Source organism: Leucoraja erinacea, chromosome 25 (assembly GCF_028641065.1).
Source record: "Leucoraja erinacea ecotype New England chromosome 25, Leri_hhj_1, whole genome shotgun sequence".
In the NCBI taxonomy this organism is placed as follows: Eukaryota; Metazoa; Chordata; class Chondrichthyes; order Rajiformes; family Rajidae; genus Leucoraja; species Leucoraja erinaceus.
Window position 1 is genome coordinate 21,891,883 of NC_073401.1, and position 10,843 is coordinate 21,902,725.

A 10,843-nucleotide genomic window follows, 5' to 3' on the forward strand; every position below is an offset into this window, starting at 1 on the left:
TCCATGAGGAATGCAAATAATAGGGAATAGAATAGGCGTTACCCTTGGCATTGTTGGCATCCGCATGCTAGCCACCTGAGAATGAGTTAATGTTTGATCTAACTCAACTCACCCTATATGCTATTACCATTTAATGTCTTTACCCATTACTACAATTCATAGCGTCTTAGAAACAGGCCTTTTTGACCCAATTTGTCTATGCTGGCCAAGAAGCCCAACTAATGTAGTCCCATTTGCCCTGCACCACTAATTCTTTAATGATACGGCCTCATCGGCCTTCTCTGGTAGGGAATTCCACGGGTACACCACTTTTTGGGTGAAGAGATTATGCTTATTGAAGTGGCCTCTCCAATACCCTCAGGCTGTCACCCAAGTTCTGAAATTCCCATGATTGGGAATTGACAGGATTTTAAGTTTTGGTGAAGTCCTCTGTCCTCTCAAATCGAGCCATAACATCCTTGGATAGGTTTGGTGAGGCTTTATTGTAATTCCTTAATAGCAAGTACAACTTTCCTCAGTTAAGGATAATCAACTCCACACACCCTGTGACTACAAAGATTAACATACCATTTTTCATGCTAACTGTCCTGCAGCAGCATGCTTCCTGTTATCAATTGATGCATAAAGATGCAAATCTCACTGCACCTTCCCCTTCCCTAATCTCTTGGTTATTTGATGATAATCTGCTTTCCTGTTTTTTGCCACCAAAGGGGATGATGTCACATTTACCACATTATGCTGTGTCAGCTGTACATTTGTCCACTCAACCTGTTCAATTTGTACTTGTGTTGAGTATCCCTGCAACCTCCTCGCAGCTCCCACTCCCACCAGCTTTTTTCATCTGTAAGCTTGCAGACTTTAAGTGAAATCATGTGTATAGTGTGAGTAACTGAAATACTTCCACTGAACCTTGTACTGCACTGGTTGCTCTCTGCCTCTCTTAAAAGGACCTATTTATTCCAACTCCATCATGAGATACAGATACAAATTCCTCGTATATGTTGCAAAGCATACTTGGCTCATAATGTATGATTATTATCATGTCTTCCAACCAGTTCTTTAACCATGCTCGTATATTAACCCCAATTCCATTTGCTTTAATATTACACCGTAATCTCTCAAATAGGACCCTGTTGTCTGGAACACCATGTAAGCCATGACCATGAGTAATGCACTACAGAAGTTCCACCAGCAGAGCCAATTAATTTGTTGAGATTGAATTATATTCACCATTCCATAAACTACAATTATGCTATTGTGTTCCCTGCACATTGTTCTGTGCAGACTAAACACTACAGTGGAGATTTAAGATGGGACTCGACTTAAAATTTGAAATATAAACATTGGAATGAAAAGTGTGAAATGAAGACCAATCGTACATCAACAATACTTGAATGCTAACAGTACAGATCTGCAATATTGGTATTTTCTGTTTATTTCAGGGTTTTTTTTGTTTTGGAGCAAATACTTGCATTCCAGTTTGTGCTAATTTTCAATGTGTTGCCTTTCTAGGGGCCAGGACTGCAGGACTGGACATGCTCAGAATTCGTTTGTTTCTAACTCCTCCTGAATCCTGTCTCGTGCATCTCAGCTTATTCATTGTACTCTTTTAAAAAAACTCTGCCGTGGCACCTGTAACCATGGAGATTGTCCATACTGGAAGCCTTGGCATTTTTTGCTTGCTGTGGACTCAGAGATGAGAATTCACACTTGGTTGTATTGGTATTGGCAAAAAAAATGGAAAGTTGTACAGCCAGTGTGCACACACACATTTATTGATCTATATCCTATGTAACTTAGCAATGGTGTTTGAAAGAAAGCAGGACTAACTTAGTGAATAAATAGACATAACATACAACAGACACATTTTGAGCACTTCAGTTTAGTTTTTTAATGCACTTTGAGATGTATCGAAACGTAACTGATCATTCAGTATTACGGTTGCTGTGTCTGGTCACATCAGATGTTTCAAATCTTTGATTAAATTGTGGGGGATTTCTAAACCTTGCATGCTCCTGTGAGATCCCCCAAGCATAGAGAGAGATTTAGATATTCAGTGTGAGATGTGACTAACCTGCATTCTTTTAAACCAGTGTTGCTCTGTTGAATGGTTGTATAGATTGTGTACTCTTACTCAAGCCTGTCAAGGTGGCTCCCTCACTGTCTTTTATTAATTTAAAAGTAAATTACTGGCATATATCCCTGAAATATTATGCAATGCTGATATCAACAACACTATTGTGTTTTACTCTAGTTTTCCTTTGAACAACATTCCATTCAATATATTAAAAAAAACAATCTATTCCATTTCAGAAACTTGCATTGGGTAACACAGATCCAAGGTAAAAAATCCTGGTCTGTGGAAAAAAAACTCTGCCTTGCATCCTCTGAAGATTTTCTGTACTGGCTAAATCGGAGGAAGTGCAAATGGATGCTTTGGTTTGAAAAATGATTGAGCAGTTTTAAAGGAAGCTTAGGTGAGTGGGTCTCCTTGAGAGCAGCTTGGAATTCTAAGACCCTGTGTGCTTATGGCATTGAGAAGGAAGGGTGCCATAAAAGATTCCTGTCCCTTTTCTGTGTTCGCAGAGTGTTTGTGGATGAAGCCTGTACAACGTGGAGCTTTCTTAGCTATATTTGAATTTAAAGTGCAGTGCCTGATCCTTAGTCTCGAAACCTATTGTGGTGACAATTGCCTTGTACAATTTACTGTGTCCAAGCATGACTGTTAAGCTTTGTATACAAAGACTGTCCAAGTGCCACACACAAAAACACACTCACACGCACATACACACATACATGCGCACACGTACGTATCAGACACATACAGATCCAGAGTAGGAGTAAATCTTACTGCTTCAAGCTTCGTCCTATAGACCTCATTGGTTTCCTCTCTGGTTTTGCTTCCTGTATAAATCATGCTTTATTCCTTTTTTTAAAAAAAAAGCCGCCTTTTGCAGACTCTGTGATGTAACTGTATAGAGCGCACTATCATGTAACTCGTTCAGTTGGCTTTTTGTTCTAGTTGGTCTGCTGCCTTTATAAATTGTGTACCCTCCAGAGAAATCTAAACATGTATAATAAATGGAAAAGCGGTTATGGTTAAATTTTAATGGAAAAACCTGCAACAATAGGTGTCAAAATGTGATGTCACCGCATAGACATACCTGATTGTATTGTGACTGGTATTGGATTTAAGCATATTATATATATGGACAAACTTGTAGGTACAAAGATTTATTTTGCCTTAAGTTTATTTCAATGTTATATGTAAACAAATTTTAATCCTTTAATGAATGTTCTTTTTGTTCCCGGCACATACAGCTCTTGTAAAATTATTTAAATCAGTGTCTCCCTGCATCTTTTAAATACAGTATGTTCTATACACAACTTCTAACAGCGTGCATGACTAATCTCTTCATTTCTGTGCCTTATGTTCTATATATTCATCAGATCTATTGCCTTCTGTTGCCTTTTTCACTTAACTGGAAGTGAACAATTAGTGGAGTGAAAGATAGCTGCCAAGTATTTGCTCTGATTGATTTCAAGGAATCAGGGTAATGACCATGAGCTGATGTAGGCTGTTGGCCCACCCAGAAGTTGCCAGAATTTCCATTATATGATTGCAGACTCCTAACCTTCGAAGTGTGTACCATGTGCTTGAGCATTGATGGAAAGAGTCAAATGTGATCCAAACAATTTATGTGGAGCATGCTTTAAATGGTAGTTGAGGGAGAGTTTGACATTTAAAGACTTTTCTGTCAACTGGAGGGCTCTTCTTTGCAAAGCCAATGTATTTTTTTTTTGTTTTGAATATTAGACAACAGCAGGTCCATTTATGTGTATGCCATTGTTTATAAAACCTATTGCCAAGTCATGTGTTTTAGAAAACGTCATGCAATTATGCACTTTGGCGTGGCCCATCTGCAACTGAATCAGGGGAAGACGAGGGTAGATGGATTGGAATGGGAGTGTAAGCTGTGCTCTCCTCCCATAACCCCCAGGCAATCTCTAGAACAGATTGGAAAATAAGACATTATTAGTTCCATCTGAACTCTGAACCAAAGGCAAAATTCTTTATTAAATGAGTGAAATGCAGGATGATATATGCAATCATATTTCATTGTGTAAAGTATTGTTTTGCATTGCCACCCAGTTAATTTTATTGTTGCAGCTTTTCATTAAAGTGTGCTTTCATCAGTCCAAGCCATAGTTTTATTTGCAGGGATGAACAATATGCGACTTGGGGAATTCTGACTGCAATTATTAAATTCAAACTTTACACATGGCTGACCTATTGTCAGGTTTGCCTCGAGCAAAGTCACAGTCTCCCGCCCAATTGAGGCTCTAGGACAGGCCCCATTAAAAGGCCCTGCTATGATAGCAAACACAGCCCATGTACAGCTCTGGCTCATTGAAAGCATAACCAAATCTGCCAACTAAAGCAATATTTTTAAAACTCTGACATAGGGACATTTATGAATAACTTCCACAGTCATGTTTTGACCCTGGTGTGATGCAGTTTAACAGATCTGCACTGCACAGTTGCTTTATAGTTTTGCCTAATTTCTCGTTTGTGGACCCTGTGTTTGACCACTCGCTTGCCTGACCTGTTTTTACCTTGACTGCTTTCTTCAAGTGAGCTCTGGCGCTGTCAAGAAGTTGAACAAGGGGCAAAATGCAAAGACACCAGAACTGTTGGAAATATGGAAATCGAGCAAAATGTTGGAAATTCTCAGGTCAGGCAGTTGGCGGGATGGGTGGTGGTGGTAAAATCAAATGAACTTTGACCTTGCATTAGTAATGGTTGGTTCACCCTTGTAGGTTGAGTAGAGGTCTTCTAGAAAGTTGTTTTCCCTATCTGGGTTGGATTTTGTTTAAATTGTAGAGCAGTCCCACATCACAAGCACCAGTTACAATTTGGAAGAGGTGCAAGTGAATTTCAGTTTCATCTACTCTGAGCCTTTAGACGGTGGGCAGTTATTGCCGCTCTGGTTGCTCAGGAAGGTTCCATGGGAAGGGTAGTGGATGTTGGTGTGATGGAAGGGTGAACCAGTTAGGTGCAGAGAGAGTAAGACTTTTAATTGCTGGGAGGGAAGCATGCTAAACACTAGCTAATTATGGCAAATAATTGTAGATAAACAGAAAATTATCGACATTAAACAAAGATATTGTGAAAGGTATTGGTAAATAATCATCTTGCCATTATGAAGTCTTGTTGAGAACAGTTGATTATGTGGATGTTTAACATGATTCCTGATATATTAAGAGGCTAAAAATGTGGCAGCTTTCAATTTCCGTGGTGATGGATCTGTATGACTACTGCTTTGGTAATTGTTCCTCATAAGATTTTAGCATAAATTGGTCCATGTGGACACCAGGTAAGGAACCTACTCATTAATTCTGTACACTGCACAAGATTAAACAAAATTGCATAGTGCTTTGAGCTGGCATGTATACCAATCATTTTGTAATAAAAGCTAATAATGCATTTTCCCTCTTAATTGCATGTTTCCCCAGCACGTTCTTCAATGACTTGAGTACAAACACATCCAGGTCCTATTGAGCATGTATACTTATCAGTTTCACTAATCAACAAATGGTCTGCATTTTTATGTGTGTACATGAGTGGGTAACTTCACATTTTCCACATTGTAGCCTATTTGCTATGTTGTGTCCTACTCATTTGTTTATATCCCCATGAAGCTGCTTGCATCCACCAATCTTAGGATTCTCGGAAATTTGGCTGATTGTTATAAGCTAGTCATAGCACCAGTCCCTGTATTAAACCACTAGTCACAGCCTGGATTGCAGGAAATATCTGCTTAATTGCATCCTTTATGTACAGTGTCTATATATTACCCCAGCCCTGCACTGCCTCCTACCTCCTCTCCAAAATCCCAAACAGGATTGCTCTGGCAGACCCAATGTTTTTGCCTGCTTCTGCCCACTGAACTCCATACCTTGATTATATCCTATCTACCCTCTTCAGTCCCTTCCAATCTATATCTGAGAAATCTCACACGCCCTACAACTCTTCAATAACTTTCAATTTCTCGGATCACATCGCCTCATTTTTACCATGGATGTCCAGTCCCTCTATACATCTACACTTCACCAGGAAGGTCTCAAGGCCCTCCGTTTCTTCCTCAGACAGAGACCAATTCCCTCAACTAACACTCTCCTCCACCTGGTGGAACTTCACCTCGCCTTCAATAACTTCTCTTTTGACTCCTCACTTTCTCCCAGTTAGAAATGTACACTTGTATGGGCCCCAGCTATGCCTGCCTTGTGGTTATGTTGGACAGTCCTTGTTCCAAATATACAATGCCAACCTCCTCCCGCATTTTCCCACTGCATTGACTTTGCATCAGGGCTGCTTCCTGCACCCATGCCGAAGTTGTTGATTTCCATCAGCTTCGCCACTAACTTCCACCCTGTCCTCAAATTCACTTGGACCATCTTTGACACCCCTCTCACCTTCCTTGATCTTTCTCCATCACAGGGGCCAGAATATCTGCAACTAACCTAACAACTCTACAACACTTCTCCCACCCTGCCTGCTGCAAAGATACTCCCAATTCCTGTCTCCTCCCCATCTGCTCCCAAGATGTCTGTCTTTAATGAATGTGGTTTTCCCCCTGCTGTCATAGATGGATTCCTCGTCGCATCTACTCTTTGTCCCATAATTCTGCTCTTTCCCCTTCCCCTAGACACAAGGATAGTTTCCCTGCCCCTCACCTTTAACCCCCAGCAGCCTCCGCATCCAACACGCCATCGTCAGACATTTCCCCCGCCTTCAACGTGATCCCCACCCCCTCTGGTCGTGTTGTTTCCGTATCTAATACTATCCCCTTAGTCTGGTTCAGTCAATCACTGAAACGAACACTGGAGTCCAAACTCTTCTTTCGTTGTAAACGGTACCGCGGGGCCGGACTCTGATCTACTCACTCGAGTCTTCACAGCCTCGTGTAAACAGAACAGAAGAAAGAGACAACAGGCACGCCCAAACAAATTGCCTACACCTCTATACCCCTAAACAGAGGCGGGGACAAAGGCACGAAAATAAAATGGGAGGACCATCCCTACATGCCAATCACATCTTACAGATATGCGATCACGCTAAGAGGCACTTACTCTGCTTACTTGCAAACAATGTATACAAAAAAAAACAACACACATACTATGTATAAACACAAAATCCTTTACCCAATCACAGACCTGGGTTTAGCGTCTGTTTAACAGAAACACAGACTCCGCGGCACTTAGCTTCCTTGGAACAGAACAGAAACAGTTGGGAGCTTCTTTACAAATCTAGATTTGATGGCAACATTTAATTACATGAGCTTCGTGCATCTGGTGTCACAGACCCACAAAAGCCCCTTCCCCTCCACTTGCTCGCCTTTCCCCTCGAATTTTCCCTCCACCTACATTCCTTCCAACTTCACAACTCGCAACTTTTCTGTCTTAAACTTCACAATTTGTAACTCTTGGGCTCTCACTGTCTTTTCATCACTGGCCTTTGTTCAACAAGCTGCCTATCAAATGACCCTCATCGGCGTCCACCTATTACTGGCCATGCTCTCTCCTGCCCCTCCTCTCTTCTAGCTTTATTTCCTGCCCCCCTCTCCCCACTGCAATCGGTCTGAAGAAGGGTCCTGACCTGAAATGTCACTTACTCAAGTTCTCCAAAGATGCTGCCTGACCCACTTGAGTCCTGCATTTTGTTTTTGGTAAACGGAACTAACTTCCCTATATATCTCCCATTTCCTAATTGTTGATCAATTAGTTCTTATCGATAATAGGAACTTATTGAAGCCTCTGAAAATCGAACTCACTACATCCAGTGTTCCGCCTCTTTATCTTTATTAGTCAGATCCACAACGAACTCCACCCAATTTAGTAAAGATGATTTTCCTTTCATAACATGCATCTGCTCAATGTTATTAATCTTTGGTGTGTCCTCCATGCATGAGAGCAGTAGAAGATTTTTTTTAATTTTACTAAGACTACATGTTTTTCCTCAGCAGAATTTCCTCTCCCCAATCAGGATTCGGTCAGCTAAATCGTCATTGCACACTGTTTCCAGAATGTTGTTTCTTAAATAGGCAGACCAGACCTGGACTAAATATTGTTGGTTACACAAAAAAAGCTGGAGAATCTCAGCGGGTGCAGCAGCATCTATGGAGCGAAGGAAATAGGCAACGTTTCGGGCCGAAACCCTTCTTCAGACTAAATATTGTTGGTGCTGTTCTGTCTATAATGGAGCTAAACATGCCCTTCAACCCATTGTTTTATGATGGCTCATTCTCGAGTAAGTAGGGCAAATGCTGCCATTGCCAACAATTTGTAGGCCTTGAAAAATACATTAATGTTGGCACAGCAGTTGAGCTGCTACCTCAGTGCCAAAGATGATAATTTGATCCTGAACTCGGGTGCTGTCTGTGTGGAGTTTGTTCGTTCTCTGTATGACCACGTGGGTTTTATCCAGATGCCCTGGTTTCCTCCTACACTCCAAAGATGTGCAGGTTTGTAGATTAATTGGCTTCTGTAAATTGCACCTAGTGGGTAGGATGCAAAGGTGGGACATGGGACAGACAGTGATCAATGGTTAGTGTTGACTTGGTGGGTCGAAAGGTCTATTTCCACACTGGACTAAACACCCTAAACTAAACACATTCACTTGACCTAATAATCAACTTGCTATTTTACTTGCAGAAAGTATATATTCTATAATTATGTACTATTAAGGGGGCATTTTCCCTATTAAATGGCCTGTCCCACTTGGGCGACCTAATCCGAGAGTTCTGGTGAGTTTGCCCTCGACTCATACTCGCAGCATTCCGACACGAGGTCGTAGGAGGTCTTCGTAACTCTCCTTCTTGCTCGAGAGTGGTCTCCGCGTACTCAAGGCCTCGGCTAGGTCGCCGCGTTTTTTTTCAATGTTAGAAAATGCCCGCGAGTAAAAAAAGGTCACCATGGGAAAAATCGCTACTTTTTTTTACTCGTAGGTTTAGTCGTAGTAGGTCGACATGTTAGTCGTAGGTAATGGAGGGTAGTTGAAGGTAGTCATAGATAGTCATCATAGTCGAAGGAGGTCTTCAACATGTCATTTTTTCAAACTCTTCTAAACTTGCCAATTAGACCGCCCAAGTGGGACAGCCCATTAAGTCTATGCTGGGGAACAGAGCAATCCCATCTCATTGACTTGCCCTCTCACCTATTTTGCCAATTTTCCAACCAACTCTCCCCGATTCCACCACCTACTAGGTGAGATTTGGTGTGGCCAATTAACATCAACTTGTCTTTGTAATTAATTCTATTGCTGGATCTCTGGATACAGGGGAGGGGGGGGTGGGTGTTGGTAGATGGTTGGACAAAGGCCATAAATGAAAAGCCAAAAGGCTTTGGGATGAGGAGAGGCATGAAATGTGTAGCCAGAGGAAGGGATATATGTGGAAGAGGATTGTGGGGGAAATAGGTGTGAATCGGGTAGGGGCACAGGGAATGGGAGGGGGTGTTTGTTGGTTATTATTAGCCTAAAATTGGATAATTCAATGTTCATCGTTGGGTTATAAGCTACTATAGCAGAATATGAGATGTTGTTCCTCCAGTTTCTACGTGGCTTAATTCGTTCCTGGACCACCTCCATTACCAGAAAGGTCAGTATGGGAAGGGTTAGCACCCAGAGAATTCAGCAGGCCTTGTTGGGTCGAGTGCAAATGTTTATTGAAATGGTCACTTAGTCTAGGTTCAGTCTCCAAAAGAAACAAACAAAGTCGTGCAATAACTCAAGAAGGTCAGGCAGCATCTCTGGAAGACACAAACAGCTGATATTGTGGGTCACGCCCCTTCTTCAGACTGATTGACGCATGGGGCGTACAGTTGGAAGAAGTGAGTGAGGGCAGGACAAAGTCGGGCAAATGATAGATACAGGTGAGTGGGTTTGATTGGCAGATTGTTGGGCAAAGGCCAGGGATAAGGAGAGAGGAGTGTCAAATGGGAAGCTGGAGGAAGGGATAATGGTAGATGGGGCAAGGGAGGTGAGATTGTGGTAGAAATTGCGTGCATCCATGTGGGGCACAGGTGAGGAGGAGGGGACGGAGGTGTTTGCTTAGTTACGTAAAAATTGAAAACATTCATGCTTGGGCACAGTAAATTAACTGTAACTCACAGCCTTTTGTTGTTCATCTCTGGAATTTGTCCAACCATCTGTCAAACAAACTTTCCTCACCTGTATCTAGTTACCTGGTGGCGTCCCACCCTTGCATATCTTCCGGCTTTCACACCCATACTGAAGAAGGATCCTGACCCAAAACATCACCTATTCATATCCTCAGATGCTGTCTGACCTGCTGAGTTACTCCAGACTCCTGAGTTGTTTGTCCCTGGTATCTATATTTGATCTCGCCACATCGGGAGCACTGAATGCAGTAGATAACTTCAATTTCATTTGCACCTCATCAGAAATTCAAATAACCCACGATTAAATACAAAATCAAGCAGATACCATTCAGGTAAAAAAATAGGTATTCATTAGGTAAAATGCCAAGGCAAAGCAAACTCCCAAGAAAGAAATTATTGCCAAATCTAACTATTCATTCGTACTGCCAAACCCTATTCCAGGGTATTGAGGAGGCTATCACCAGGCACATAGAAATAGGGATAAGGTGCAAGGTCTAATACCCTCATCAGAACTGGGAATGAGAAAAAGTTTAATCACACTGGAAAATCATACACTTTCCAGGACATCCACTTTCTACTCTAATCTCAACATTCCCCCAGCACAAAATGGCCTACTTAACTTGCACTGCAAGTAACACCTAAATACTCATTCCCTCCACCG

General features: G+C 41.8%; 1 protein-coding gene across 1 annotated transcript in view; it reads left to right on the plus strand.

The window, feature by feature from the left end:
* The window catches only part of mapk1 (mitogen-activated protein kinase 1), a 51,889-nt gene extending 46,452 nt beyond the window's left edge, over window positions 1–5,437 (plus strand). The window contains exon 9 of the mRNA XM_055655151.1: window positions 1,513–5,437. The gene's annotated coding sequence lies outside the window, so the exon portion shown is untranslated. The remainder of the gene's footprint in view (window positions 1–1,512) is intronic.
* Window positions 5,438–10,843: the final 5,406 nt, after the last annotated feature.